Source organism: Labrus mixtus, chromosome 17 (assembly GCF_963584025.1).
Source record: "Labrus mixtus chromosome 17, fLabMix1.1, whole genome shotgun sequence".
NCBI lineage: Eukaryota > Metazoa > Chordata > Actinopteri > Labriformes > Labridae > Labrus > Labrus mixtus.
In genome coordinates, this window is record NC_083628.1 from 23,057,609 (window position 1) to 23,071,293 (window position 13,685).

Here is a 13,685-nt window from a genome sequence, read left to right on the forward strand (position 1 = left end):
GATTTTAAAAATGGAAAGAGTGAAGAGGGTGGTGTTGAGGGGTTGGTGGGGCAGACGACGAGGGGCTTGTGAGTCTCTGAGGCTTCTGGAGGAATGACTGGTTGTCCATTCATAGATGCCCCATGCAGGAACACTGAAAACACAGAGGAGTCCTGCCCTGTGAAAAAGATTCATAAGACATGTGTTAGTATAGACATAGTATTACAACCTTTGCATGATATCTTTACCTATAATAAAAATAATACACATATGTGAAGTCATCTTAAGTTTATCAGCACTTACTTTGCTGTGTGACAGCAAGGTGCCCATCGCTCTCCAGCTGGTCCTGTAGTCATCCATCCTTCACATCTGCTCTGGAGTAAACACGTCTTCTGTTGCCATGGGAATCTTGGGTGTCGAGTCTTGGCCTTCTCCATCGTCTCGTCTTGTGGGGGGGTGGTGGGGGGGGTTGGTACATCTGAGAAGCAAACAAACAACAGTATAACTAAGTGGCTAAAGACAACATTTGCTTTTTATAAAAAAAAAAAGTGGATATGAACATTAGATTCCTAATGTTAGACAGTATAAACTTACCTCTGTCTGCTAGTCACCTACACCTAATTTATAAAACATGGTTACGTGAGGACAATAAACAGTGTTTAATTACCTGTGCATGGAATTATCAGCCGTCTTTAGAAACTATTGCTATTAAATTTTACCTTACCTTTGTCTGGTATAGCCACCTGGACCGTACATAGACAAATACACAACAACATAACAAAGTAAGAAAGAGTAACTATCTCTGAGTCTGCACTATTCCAGAAGTTGATTTAAACTATCAAAAAACGTGCCTAATGCTTGTACAGTACTTGCAGCTGTTAAGGTTGCCTAACAGCATTGTCTGCCAGACATGTGGAAAGGTTTCTGGGGCTTTGAAAAGTCCTGCCAGACACATAGATTCCACTTTTCACTTCCTGGAGTAATCAGGGTTGTCATCCAAATCAGAATCGCTGTCACCAACCACAGGGGGATACTCCCAGAATCCTCTTCTTCTGTAGGAGCCTGAGGTGGATGGAGTGGAGTCCATGTAGATCTCCTCCCTGCTCCTCTTGGTGGAGGAGCTGAGGCCTGAAGTGGAAGTAGCACACCCAGTCATACTCATACCCAGAAGACCCGAGAAGTCCTCCTCGCCCTCGTCCTCGGTCGCCTGTTCCCTCTCGTCCTCGCTCTCCTCATCACTCTCCGCTTCAAACTCCTGTTCGCGCTCCTCTTTGTACTCCTCCTCATACTCCTCTTCATACTCCTCTCCATACTCCTCTTTGTACTCCTCTTCATACTCCTCTTCATACTCCTCTTCATAGTCCTGTGGTCTCCTCATCAACCACAGGGGGATACTCCCAGAATCCTCTTCTTCTGTAGGAGAATGAGGTGGATGGAGTGGAGTCCATGTAGCTCTCCTCCCTGCTCCTCTTGGTGGAGGAGCTGAGGCCTGAAGTGGAAGTAGCACTCTCCTCGTAGCGTTCCTCACAGTCACACCTGGGCCTCTTACCACTTACCTGCTCTGTGAGGATCTCCTCCCTGCTCCTCTTGGTGGAGGAGCTGAGGCCTGAGGTTGAGGGAGCACTATCTTCTGATCTTGAAGGTGAGGTAGGATCTTCTTCCTGTGGATGTCGGACAGTCAGCAGCTGAGGAGGAGCATCAGGAACAGGAGGAGACACCTGCTGCCATCTCCGGTAGAAATCCTCCGGGAACTGCCGGTCCATAGGGGAGAGAGATCTGTTGTCCTCCTCTTCATCTTCATCCTCGAGGTCCTCTTCATTGTCATACTCATACCCTGAATCCTCCCTGAACCAGCCTGAGAAGTCCTCCTCGCCCTCGTCCTCGGTCGCCTGTTCCCTGTCGTCCTCGCTCTCCTCTTCACTCTCCGCTTCAAACTCCTCTCCATACACCTCATAGTACTCCTCTTCCCACTCCTCTCCCCTCTCCCCTTCGTACTCCTCATCATACTCCTCTTCGCTCTCCTCATCATACTCCTCTCCCCTCTCTCCTTCATACTCCTCTTCATACTCCTCTTCGCTCTCCTCATCATACTCCTCTCCCCTCTCTCCTTCATACTCCTCTTCATACTCCTCTTCGCTCTCCTCATCATACTCCTCTCCCCTCTCTCCTTCATACTCCTCTTCATACTCCTCTTCGCTCTCCTCATCATACTCCTCTCCCCTCTCTCCTTCATACTCCTCTTCATACTCCTCTTCGCTCTCCTCTTCGATCACCTCATCCTCATCTTCATCCTCAGAGGACACTGGAGGAATGTCCCCTGGTCTGGCTTCCTGTCCTACTGCAGAGCAGGAATCAGGGTTGTCATCCAAATCAGAATCGCTGTCACCAACCACAGGGGGATACTCCCAGAATCCTCTTCTTCTGTAGGAGCCTGAGGTGGATGGAGTGGAGTCCATGTAGATCTCCTCCCTGCTCCTCTTGGTGGAGGAGCTGAGGCCTGAAGTGGAAGTAGCACACCCAGTCATACTCATACCCAGAAGACCTGAGAAGTCCTCCTCGCCCTCGTCCTCGGTCGCCTGTTCCCTCTCGTCCTCGCTCTCCTCATCACTCTCCGCTTCAAACTCCTGTTCGCGCTCCTCTTTGTACTCCTCCTCATACTCCTCTTCATACTCCTCTCCATACTCCTCTTTGTACTCCTCTTCATACTCCTCTTCATACTCCTCTTCATAGTCCTGTGGTCTCCTCATCAACCACAGGGGGATACTCCCAGAATCCTCTTCTTCTGTAGGAGAATGAGGTGGATGGAGTGGAGTCCATGTAGCTCTCCTCCCTGCTCCTCTTGGTGGAGGAGCTGAGGCCTGAAGTGGAAGTAGCACTCTCCTCGTAGCGTTCCTCACAGTCACATCTGGGCCTCTTACCACTTACCTGCTCTGTGAGGATCTCCTCCCTGCTCCTCTTGGTGGAGGAGCTGAGGCCTGAGGTTGAGGGAGCACTATCTTCTGATCTTGAAGGTGAGGTAGGATCTTCTTCCTGTGGATGTCGGACAGTCAGCAGCTGAGGAGGAGCATCAGGAACAGGAGGAGACACCTGCTGCCATCTCCGGTAGAAATCCTCCGGGAACTGCTGGTCCATAGGGGAGAGAGATCTGTTGTCCTCCTCTTCATCTTCATCCTCGAGGTCCTCTTCATTGTCATACTCATACCCTGAATCCTCCCTGAACCAGCCTGAGAAGTCCTCCTCGCCCTCGTCCTCGGTTGCCTGTTCCCTGTCGTCCTCGCTCTCCTCTTCACTCTCCGCTTCAAACTCCTCTCCATACACCTCATAGTACTCCTCTTCCCACTCCTCTCCCCTCTCCCCTTTGTACTCCTCATCATACTCCTCTTCGCTCTCCTCATCATACTCCTCTCCCCTCTCTCCTTCATACTCCTCTTCATACTCCTTTTCGCTCTCCTCATCATACTCCTCTCCCCTCTCTCCTTCATACTCCTCTTCATACTCCTCTTCGCTCTCCTCTTCGATCACCTCATCCTCATCTTCATCCTCAGAGGACACTGGAGGAATGTCCCCTGGTCTGGCTTCCTGTCCTGCTGCAGAGGAGGAATCAGGGTTGTCATCCAAATCAGAATCGCTGTCATCAACCACAGGGGGATACTCCCAGAATCCTCTTCTTCTGTAGGAGAATGAGGTGGATGGAGTGGAGTCCATGTAGCTCTCCTCCCTGCTCCTCTTGGTGGAGGAGCTGAGGCCTGAAGTGGAAGTAGCACTCTCCTCGTAGCGTTCCTCACAGTCACACCTGGGCCTCTTACCACTTACCTGCTCTGTGAGGATCTCCTCCCTGCTCCTCTTGGTGGAGGAGCTGAGGCCTGAAGTGGAAGTAGCACTCTCCTCGTAGCGTTCCTCACAGTCACATCTGGGCCTCTTACCACTTACCTGCTCTGTGAGGATCTCCTCCCTGCTCCTCTTGGTGGAGGAGCTGAGGCCTGAGGTTGAGGGAGCACTATCTTCTGATCTTGAAGGTGAGGTAGGATCTTCTTCCTGTGGATGTCGGACAGTCAGCAGCTGAGGAGGAGCATCAGGAACAGGAGGAGACACCTGCTGCCATCTCCGGTAGAAATCCTCCGGGAACTGCTGGTCCATAGGGGAGAGAGATCTGTTGTCCTCCTCTTCATCTTCATCCTCGAGGTCCTCTTCAGAGTCATACATGGATTCATACCCAGAATCCTCACTGAGCGAGTCTGAAGAGTCCTCCTCGTCTTCACTCTCCTCTTCACTCTCCTCTTCACTCTCCTCTTCACTCTCCTCTTCACTCTCCTGTCCCCTCTCCTCTTCGTGCTCCTCTCCCCTCTCCTCTTTGTTCTCCTCTTCATGCTCCTCTCCCCTCTCCTCTTCGTTCTCCTCATCCTCATCTTCATCCTCAGAGGACACTGGAGGAATGTCCCCTGGTCTACCTACCTCTTCCTCTGCTTCCATGTCATCCGAAATCCAGATTACTTCCTCCTCATCACCAGAGGACACTGAACAAATGTCCACTGGTATACCTACCTCTACCTGGTCCTCCTCCTCGTCATCCAAGACCCAGATGACTTCCTCTCCATCACCAGAGGACACTGGGGGAGTGTCCTCTGGTATACCTACCTCTACCTCAGAATCATCGTCGTCCACGATCCTGATGCTGATCATCTCGGGGAGGCCGTCTGGTGCAGGACGTACCACTGAGGGAGACAAAAATAAAGCATCAGTATACCTGATTTCAAAATGTAACAACCTCTGATTAAATAACAACATCTGTGTAAAGTTAACACTTCATTTGTCTGTATACTGACTAAGATTGCAGCCAAACAATCCCAAACCAGCCACAAACCGTAGGCCCTTTAACAGTGATACAAAATATTGTGACGCTCTACTTTGATGATTTTTTTAAGCTGCGTTCATGCAACACTTGATGGAAGCCATACTTTTTTCTGCTGGGAAAAACATACATACAAGTATGTTTATATATATACGTCAGAAGACCCAGGTTATAAACTAGAAATCTACAATTTGGTCATTTTTTCAAGCCTTTTATAGATTAGTACTGTTTTACTGGTGTATTTACATACATGATGGATAAACAAACATAACACCGACAAATGCTACAATTCTAGGATTTTCTAAAAATAGGCTAAATAAAGTCTACTTAGAAGAATCTCCAACCAGCTCAGAGCTTTAAGGGACTATTTGAAGGGTAGCTGGTTTGCCTGAGTTAGCAAATATTTTTGTATCAAAATTGCTTATGATGATAGGCCACTGTATCAAATTTGATTCAATTTGATTTAATAAAAAACGCAATTGAAAGCATGAATTATGACATTGAACTCAAATATAGTAGGCCTAAATTAATATAAAACCCATGATCGTAATTTGATGTAATGAGAACAGCTTGAAAATAAAAGCACAAGATAATTCAATATTATCTCCATCAAAACAAACATACTGAATGTCCAATCCTCAGATAACAACGTGCCTAGTTACTGACACTGACGTTCTGACGTCATGGATCTCGCTAACGATGGTCTCCATGGTGCAAAACAAAATAATATATTTAGCATTTTACGAAATTTGGCCTGGTCGCCATCTTTTTCAGATAATTTATATTTAATTTCTTAACAAAATTGTTTCTCTTAAACAAAAATAACAGTATTTCAAATCACCCCGACACTTCCTAATTAATTCCACAATTGGCGCGCTAAGTATTCAGACATTACAGCAATCAAAAGATTTTTTACACAGTAAAAACAGTGAGAAAAAAATCAAAGTTCACCAAACATTTGTTTTTTTCATTGAGGCCTAATAACATCATGAGAGCTCTCGACTTTAAATCTCAAATTTAAAAAAAGGTTTGACTGATAAAACGTTAGAGCGTTTATGGAGATTGATAAATTAATCAGTGAAATGTCAATTGTAAAAAAAAAAAAGGTCACATTTGACATACCTCCACCGCTGTCAGACAAGACTTGGGCGGACAGGTGCTCCTCGTCCATCACCGGTCCGCTGAAGGCGATCTCCGAGCTCTTCGGTGTCCCCGATAGGTGTCCCACTGAGTCCAAGAAGTTCTTTTCTTTCCTGTTGTTTTAGAAGATGTGTTCTTGTAGAAGATATTGATGCAGCGCTTTTAAATAGTTAGCTTTCCAGCAAGGTCTTGCAAAAAGGTCAACTCTCGTCAAAGTTCAATTGCAAAAGGGGAACGTAGAACGGTCTGCGGCCCTTATATAGCCTCGGTTCGTTGTTACCATGGTGTTTGATGACGCGCGTGCGTGAGTGCGTGTAAACCGGTGCGGACAACAGCACGAGCCAGAAAGAGACGATAATGTGGCCTCTTAAGAGAAAACTTCTTCAATACTCCTTCATTGATTAAGGGACCACAATTTCCATTTTTGATCTATTCCTCTAGGGTTTTTTTTAAAAAAAATTGTTTTTATTAAATGTTTTAATTGGGGTCATTATGAAATCTAAAAAGTAAAGGTTTGACTGATAAAACGTTAGAGCGTTTATGGAGATTGATAAATTAATCAGTGAAATGTCAATGGTAAAAAAAAAAAGGTCACATTTGACATACCTCCATACAGTAATGCAGACTTTGCATGGTGCAAAGTAGATGAGCCTAGTCTGTATAATGTAATGTATAGCTGCTGTGAGTGGTTGCCCTTCCTTGATATGGAGCAAAGGCAAGCTCTTTGAGATTCAAACTTTTCTCAAGCAAACAATGCTCACTAAATACACATTTTTATAATTAAATGTCCATTCCATTAGTAACATCATATTAATAACACCATATGAGTTTAAAGAGATTACCTGCATGAGAATTTGTGTTAGCAGATGTATTATCTGTTCTAGATTTATAATGCTATTTTGAGAAACTGTTCCTGACCACAAAAAAATCAGAAGTTTATGTAAGCCAGGGGAACTGTGATTATGCAAATATGCAGATATATTATCTCTGTTTTCCATTGCAAGGAATGGATTTATTTTACAAGTGATTAAAAGGAAATACAAAAAATAATCCTATCAGCTCGAATGGAATCCTAAAAGTGTGATACAAATATAATCTCTATAGTGCTAAACTTTAATTTGTGCATAATGTGATTGTTATTTCTGCATCGAGAGCCTCAAAGCATCCAGCAAAAGTCAACGTTTTCAGTTTTGACTTACATTGTTATAAATAGCAAAACTATTGCACAGTTTATACATTGTTGTTTTTCAATGTTTCCATCTTATAAACAATGAAAGGAGCGCCGGGCATGAACAACATTATAAGTATAATGTTATACAAAACTATTATCCAAAGCTTGATAATGACATGGCCATCTGCAACATAATCTTCACATTTCTTTTTGGAAGTCATTAAAAAGTCCCTGTGGATCTTTTGGATGAAAGTTGGCAGGCAGAATACTTCACTCTTCGTTATCAGGAAGCAGTTATATTTTTTTCTCTTTCAAAGGTCTTTTTATTGAAAGATAATAACAGAAAATAGCTTTTACTGTACAGGGAAATATTTTTATTTTCTTCCCCCCACCCACCCTTAACAAAAACACTCATACATGTCTCAAAACATCCAAACATGAGACAAGCCTAATCCAGACGACAAACAACCACAGCTGCACCTAGAAGTCACATTCTGAATAATAAAAGGTCAAGGTCAACAATAAACACATGTGTACAGATAAGGGCAGTCCTGCGAACTCTAAAGGAAGCCGAGTTGCATTTAAGAGTTATGTTGGTATATAGGATGCAGTAACACAACCCAAACTATCCCCCCCCCCCCAACAAAATACTTGGAAGAGAAATAAAAAAAATAAAAAATAAAAAATAAATAAAATAAAGAACATTACAAAAATAAATAAATCATATCAAGAAAAATAAGGAAATAAAATAAAATAACTAAAACACAGTAATAGGCTACTCAGATATGACAGTAGTGGGTCTCTCAAAGAATTTCAGGAAGGGGTTCCACAATTTATGAAATTTGCTTTCCGTTCCCTGGGTAGTGTAACGTATTTTTTCTAGATTCAAGCAGGTCATTGTATCTCTGATCCAGTGTGAGAAGGACGGCGGGATAGGATCTCTCCACTTAAGTAAAATTGCTTGCCGGGCCAGCAAAGACGTAAAGGCCAAGACATTGAGTTTTGCTTTTGGGAGGTCCGAATCTGGAGATATGCCAAAGATAGCGGTCAAAGGGTTTGGCTGAAATTGGTGGTGAACTATCTCTGACATAGTTTGGAAAAATGATGTCCAGAATTGAGCTAAAGTGGGACAAGACCAATACATGTGAATGAGCGAGCCAGGAGCACCTTTACATTTATCACAAGTAGGGTCAACATCAGGATACATGCGAGCCAATTTGGTTTTAGATATATGAATGCGATGAACTACTTTAAACTGCAAAAGAGCATGACGAGCACACAAGGAAGAAGAGTGCACACGTTTAAGGGTCAAATCCCATATGTTGTCCGAAAAAGTAAAGCCTAGGTCCTGTTCCCAAGCTGTTCTGATAGCAGCCATAGAGGGACAATGCAACTTAGAAATAAGGTTGTATAGGTTAGACATTATCCCTTTTGACATTGGTTTGACAGAGAGAAATGTATCAATAGGATTGACAGGTGGTTTAGAAGGGAACCGTGGAATTAAACCCTGTACATAATGCCTAATCTGTAAAAAACGAAAAAAATGCATTCTAGGGATACCAAAGGCGTCACTTAGTTGAGAGAAGCATGCAAACTGATTATCAAAGAACAGATCATCAAAATATCTCAAGCCTTTATTGTGCCAAATCTTGAATACACCATCACAAGTCGAAGGGACAAAGAGGTGATTAGCTGCAATCGGGCTTTGCAATGAAAAAGTCTGCAGTCCGAAATGTTTTCGAAATTGGGTCCAGATGTGCAGAGACTGTTTTACTAAGGGATTACTTTTAGGAAAATCAGAGGCTAGTGGAAGTGTAGCACCCGAAAGGAAATTGGGCAAGGATATTGGAGCACTAGCATAGACCTCCATCATTACCCAGACAGGACATGACGGTTCCAGATGAAAGTGCACCCAATACATCATACAGCGAATATTAGCTGCCCAGTAATAATACTGGAAATTAGGCAGAGCCATTCCACCAGTCTGCTTTGGTTGTTGAAGAAAAGCTTTACGTAATCGAGGGTGCTTCTAGATTGTTCCTCACTTCTTGAGAAATGGATGGTGCATCCAAATTACTAAAGAAGTTATCCATGATATCTTTATCTGCTGTACAATCTGAATTATATAAGCTGGAGTAAAAAACTTGAAACGTTTCATTGATTGCTTTCTGATCAGATGTTACACACCCATTGTCTGTCCGTACCCCGGCAATAAGCTGCTTCGCCCTCAGACCCCACAGTTGATTGACTAACAATTTGCCTGATTTCTCGCCATGCTCATAAAAGTTGCTTCTGTTCCGAAGTAATTGGCTCTCAACCAGATGAGATGTAAGAACATTAAATTCAGTCTGGAGTTTTAAACGTTTCTTATACAGTTCAGGTGAAGGTGAATTCGCATACTGTTTATCAATATACAGTTATACTTTTTTGACCATGTGCTCCACTGATGATTAATGGTGCAGACTCGTAGCATTGTAACAGCTTTTTGTTATTGCGGGTAGTGGGAACTGAAATCTTGAAAAACAATGTTATATTGCTGAAAATGTATTCTGTATTCAGTCTTTCTTCTACCTTCTGTTTGGTTTACCTGGGCACTACTACTACATACAACAACAACAAACAGTGATTTGTGGAATGATCATGTGTATGGTAAATGTTAATATTCTAAATAGATTGGGTTCTTTGTTGTCTGAGGAATAGATGTCAACCCACGGCCACTGAGACGAGGACTATAGCCCCTTTACATGGGACGGGCGACATAACCACTAGGCTACTGGTGCCTCAGATACCCAAATTCAAAATTTGGATTACAACAGAAAAATAACTTAATATTTTGTTCTTATATCAATGCTAAAGGTCTGGTGTAGTTTTACAATAAGTACCAAAAATTATTTTTACCCTTAAATTTGGTGAGAAAGCAGACAATCAGGTATTTTAAGTGCTTTTTAGGTTCTCCCTGACATCAAAACTGTTAACACAAATGTTGAAATCCAACTGTTTTTAACATCCAAATAAACAAACAAACAAAAACAAACAAACATTGAATTACTTAAGGGTCTTTCTTGAATTAATTTTATGCCAAAAACTATCATTGGAAAGAGAGATAAATTATTTCACCCCTTAATATTAATAATTATACGTATTGACATTGCAGCCCTTAACCTGAATGTTAACCAAAGGTTTCTACCCCTTGCTGCCCTCTAGTGGACAAACCTGTGTAATACAGTTTGGTTTGTAATCATCCTTCCTGCTGGCAAAGCATTCTCTCCTAAACAAACATGAGACTGCTCTTTTGAACAACAAAGTAAATAAAAGGCAAGAGAGCATGCTGCTAAACTGAGAAGGTACATTGATATATGCATTGCATAATTAACTCTCAGTTACATAATTTATCACTCAGACTTTACTCTTTATAGTCCATCTATGTTATTCATTACTTATTTTGACATTTTAAATGTATGCTGTGATAAAGAGCAGCTGTTTCAAAAGCAATGGGATTTTTCTCTGTGTTTTTTTGACAGTCCAAATATGGTAACAACATGTTGCACAAGGGCAGCAGGACAAATATTTTCAATCTCCTATGGGGTAATGTTATATTGCTCAAAACAGATACTGTGTGTTTCTGTTATACGCTCACTGATATCTATGCTAACATTTTTTTAAGTTTGGAAACTATAAATGATGCATAAGGGCTTCAAGAAATTGATAAAAAGAATGAATGTGAGAATCGTTTTTTTGTGCCTTGTTGCATCAGACAACATCTACAGCTGCAAACAGGAAGTCCAAGAACCCCCAATAGACAGAGCTGTACACTTGAGGTTTAAACATGAGTTGAACTTTAACATTCCCAAACTACAAATTATAACGATATTTTCTCCATGCATCTGCATGACTATCATTAGTTTCCTTGCAAATATATGTTATATCAGATTGTTTTGATTTGCTAAAATGACAACAAATATAACAGCTATCAAATGTTTTCTTTACATCACATGAATGTATTTTTGTGTTTTTGACCACACTATCTGTAGGGCCATGTCTTTGGATAAGAGTATTTCAAGTTTTTTCATGGTTCCCAAAGGTGAATTCTGTAACAGGTAAAAGCCTCACTTTAGTGCCACAGTGAGGTTCACATTTGTGTTTTTAAATAAATTATCTTCACAACTATTTGGTGGCATGCCAAGGAACTGGTTTAAATACATGTTCCCCTTGTGATTATTTTTTGAGTGACCCTTTACTTTCAGAATACTGCTGAGAATACATTTTAAGGAGGTCGGACGAGATGCCTGCAAAATTGAATTGTATCAGCCGCGGCTGTGCTTTTTGTCTTAGTGAGGTAGTGTGTGTGCATTAAGCCAGCAGATCATTGCAAAATGTAAGGCTCAAACATGATTCTCATTACCTGCTCTGCTTTCCTTTTCTTTCTGCTGTCTGTCAATCTGTGATGAGGGGTACGTGCTGGGCCTACAGCAAGGTGCTGGTTGTTGAGGTAGATTGAGGGTTACTTCTTTGGAAATGTCAGTTACAGGGTTTGAAATCATTGACAGGTGAGGCGGGTCACAAAGCAGCATCTTGGAGTGTATTAACAGCTTCAGAGACTAATATTATAGCAGTTGGCACTCTTGATAGCTCTACTCCAACTGAGCAATTGCTCCATCTCACTTTCTTTCCCCGTGGGCTTTCCAGTTGATGGTATTCGTCCCTTTCCTGCATTTCTCAGAGAACTGCAGCTGTATTCCTTTGTTCTTCAGTGGGCTTACTTCCTCTGGCAGAAATAAAGGATCTGAAGTATCCATGTGGGTGGTGAAACTATCACTTACACACCTGAAGGCCTCTGTGTGTGTGTGGCACTTTTTTAGACATCATACAAAGCTCTTCAGTCCCCCTCCAGAGTCCACCAGCAGCCTGTGGTTCCTTTATAGGACCCATGACTTACTGAAGATAATGCAAAGAGAAGAGAAATTTATTTTTTCAGAAATTCTGACAGACATTATAAGAGATGGCAGTGTGCAGTCAGGATTGTGATTTTCATACATGACAATAAATGGTTAGGGACATGTGTATGCTTTATATCACACAGTCCTAACAGCGGCCCTTTGCTCTTTTCAGCTTCAATCTTTGCTTCTTGAAATGAGAACACTCAAGTCTATCCATGTTTCTACAATGCGATATATTACTCAAGCCCACAAACACCAAAATGCTTTTAATTGCTATAATTGTCTTCAACATAGTCTTGAGACATTGGTTATTGCCAAGCTGCAAAATATTGAGCCAGATCTCAATTTTTAAGAAAAGCCTGAAGTTTTCACAACTACATTGTTGTTTTTTTTCTCCACATAAACATATATAACTACCTCTGCAACAGCCCACATTGTATCTGTACTGTAAAACCACAGTAAAGAAACAACAGAATATACAGTTTCACTGAACTTATCCTGTCATTTCTCTGTCAGGAACACGCTGAAGACACATGTAAGATTATATTAAAGGTTTTATTTATACATAAGTTAGCATAGCTTAGCATTGAATTTGTGTGTCATGAAAGTAGGTGTGGATAGGTGGATGTGCAACAATAATTATGTTTATGATGATGCTTGGGCTTACTCATGTTTAAGATGAAAATAAGACTGCAAACACTCATTTGCTGAGCATCTTTTCCTGGTTGTTTACTGTTCAAATACATACTGATATCACTAAAACTATCTTTTAAAGTACTTTACTGGAAAGTAAAGAATATTGACTCTGTCATTTCAAGGTGTCTACGAAGGGTCCAAGTTATTTCTCCATCTTTGAGAACTTCAACCAAGTCCAGTTGCCTTTTTGATTTAATTTTGAGTAGTCATAAAGATTAGCCCATAGTTAAAGTTAGGGGGAAGTAAATCAGAATCAGAACAAACTTCATTAGCCAGTAACTCTCATTATACTTACAGATAGTGAAGTGATGTATCAGGGTAGTGTAGGCTAATACAGATACAACTAGGATTACCAACATTTGATGAAGCAAATATACATGCAAGAGTTAGGCGTACAGTCTCGACCTATCTATCATATCTGAAAGGAACACTGTATTCAGCTCTCTAGTGCAAGAGTACATAACAGAGCAAAGCAGACAGTAGCTGTATTTACACAGGTGGTTTTATTTTTTTATTTATGTCATATTGTTGAAGAGAGCGGTCTCAGTAGTCCTACCTAAAGTCTGCTTAGACATAACAAACCCATAAGAAGCTTAAAGGACTACAACTTTAAAGATCTAAATTGATATTAGGAGAGTTGGCTGATGTGAAGTCTGGATGGATGGATAGGCCTACTTCATGAAGCAAATGTTAAAAAAGGACATTGTCTTTTTTTAAAAGATTCTCCTTTCAAATAAACTATTTATAGCTCTCTTAATCTGAATCAAAGGTGTCACTGATTGTGTATTATAGTATAAACTGTCTCCATCCCTATAGGTGCTCTCACACTGCTGATGTAGCCTCTTATTAGTATTATTATTATTATTATTATTACACCTCTAACAGAACCCCGTTTGGTTCTGTTAGAAAGAGA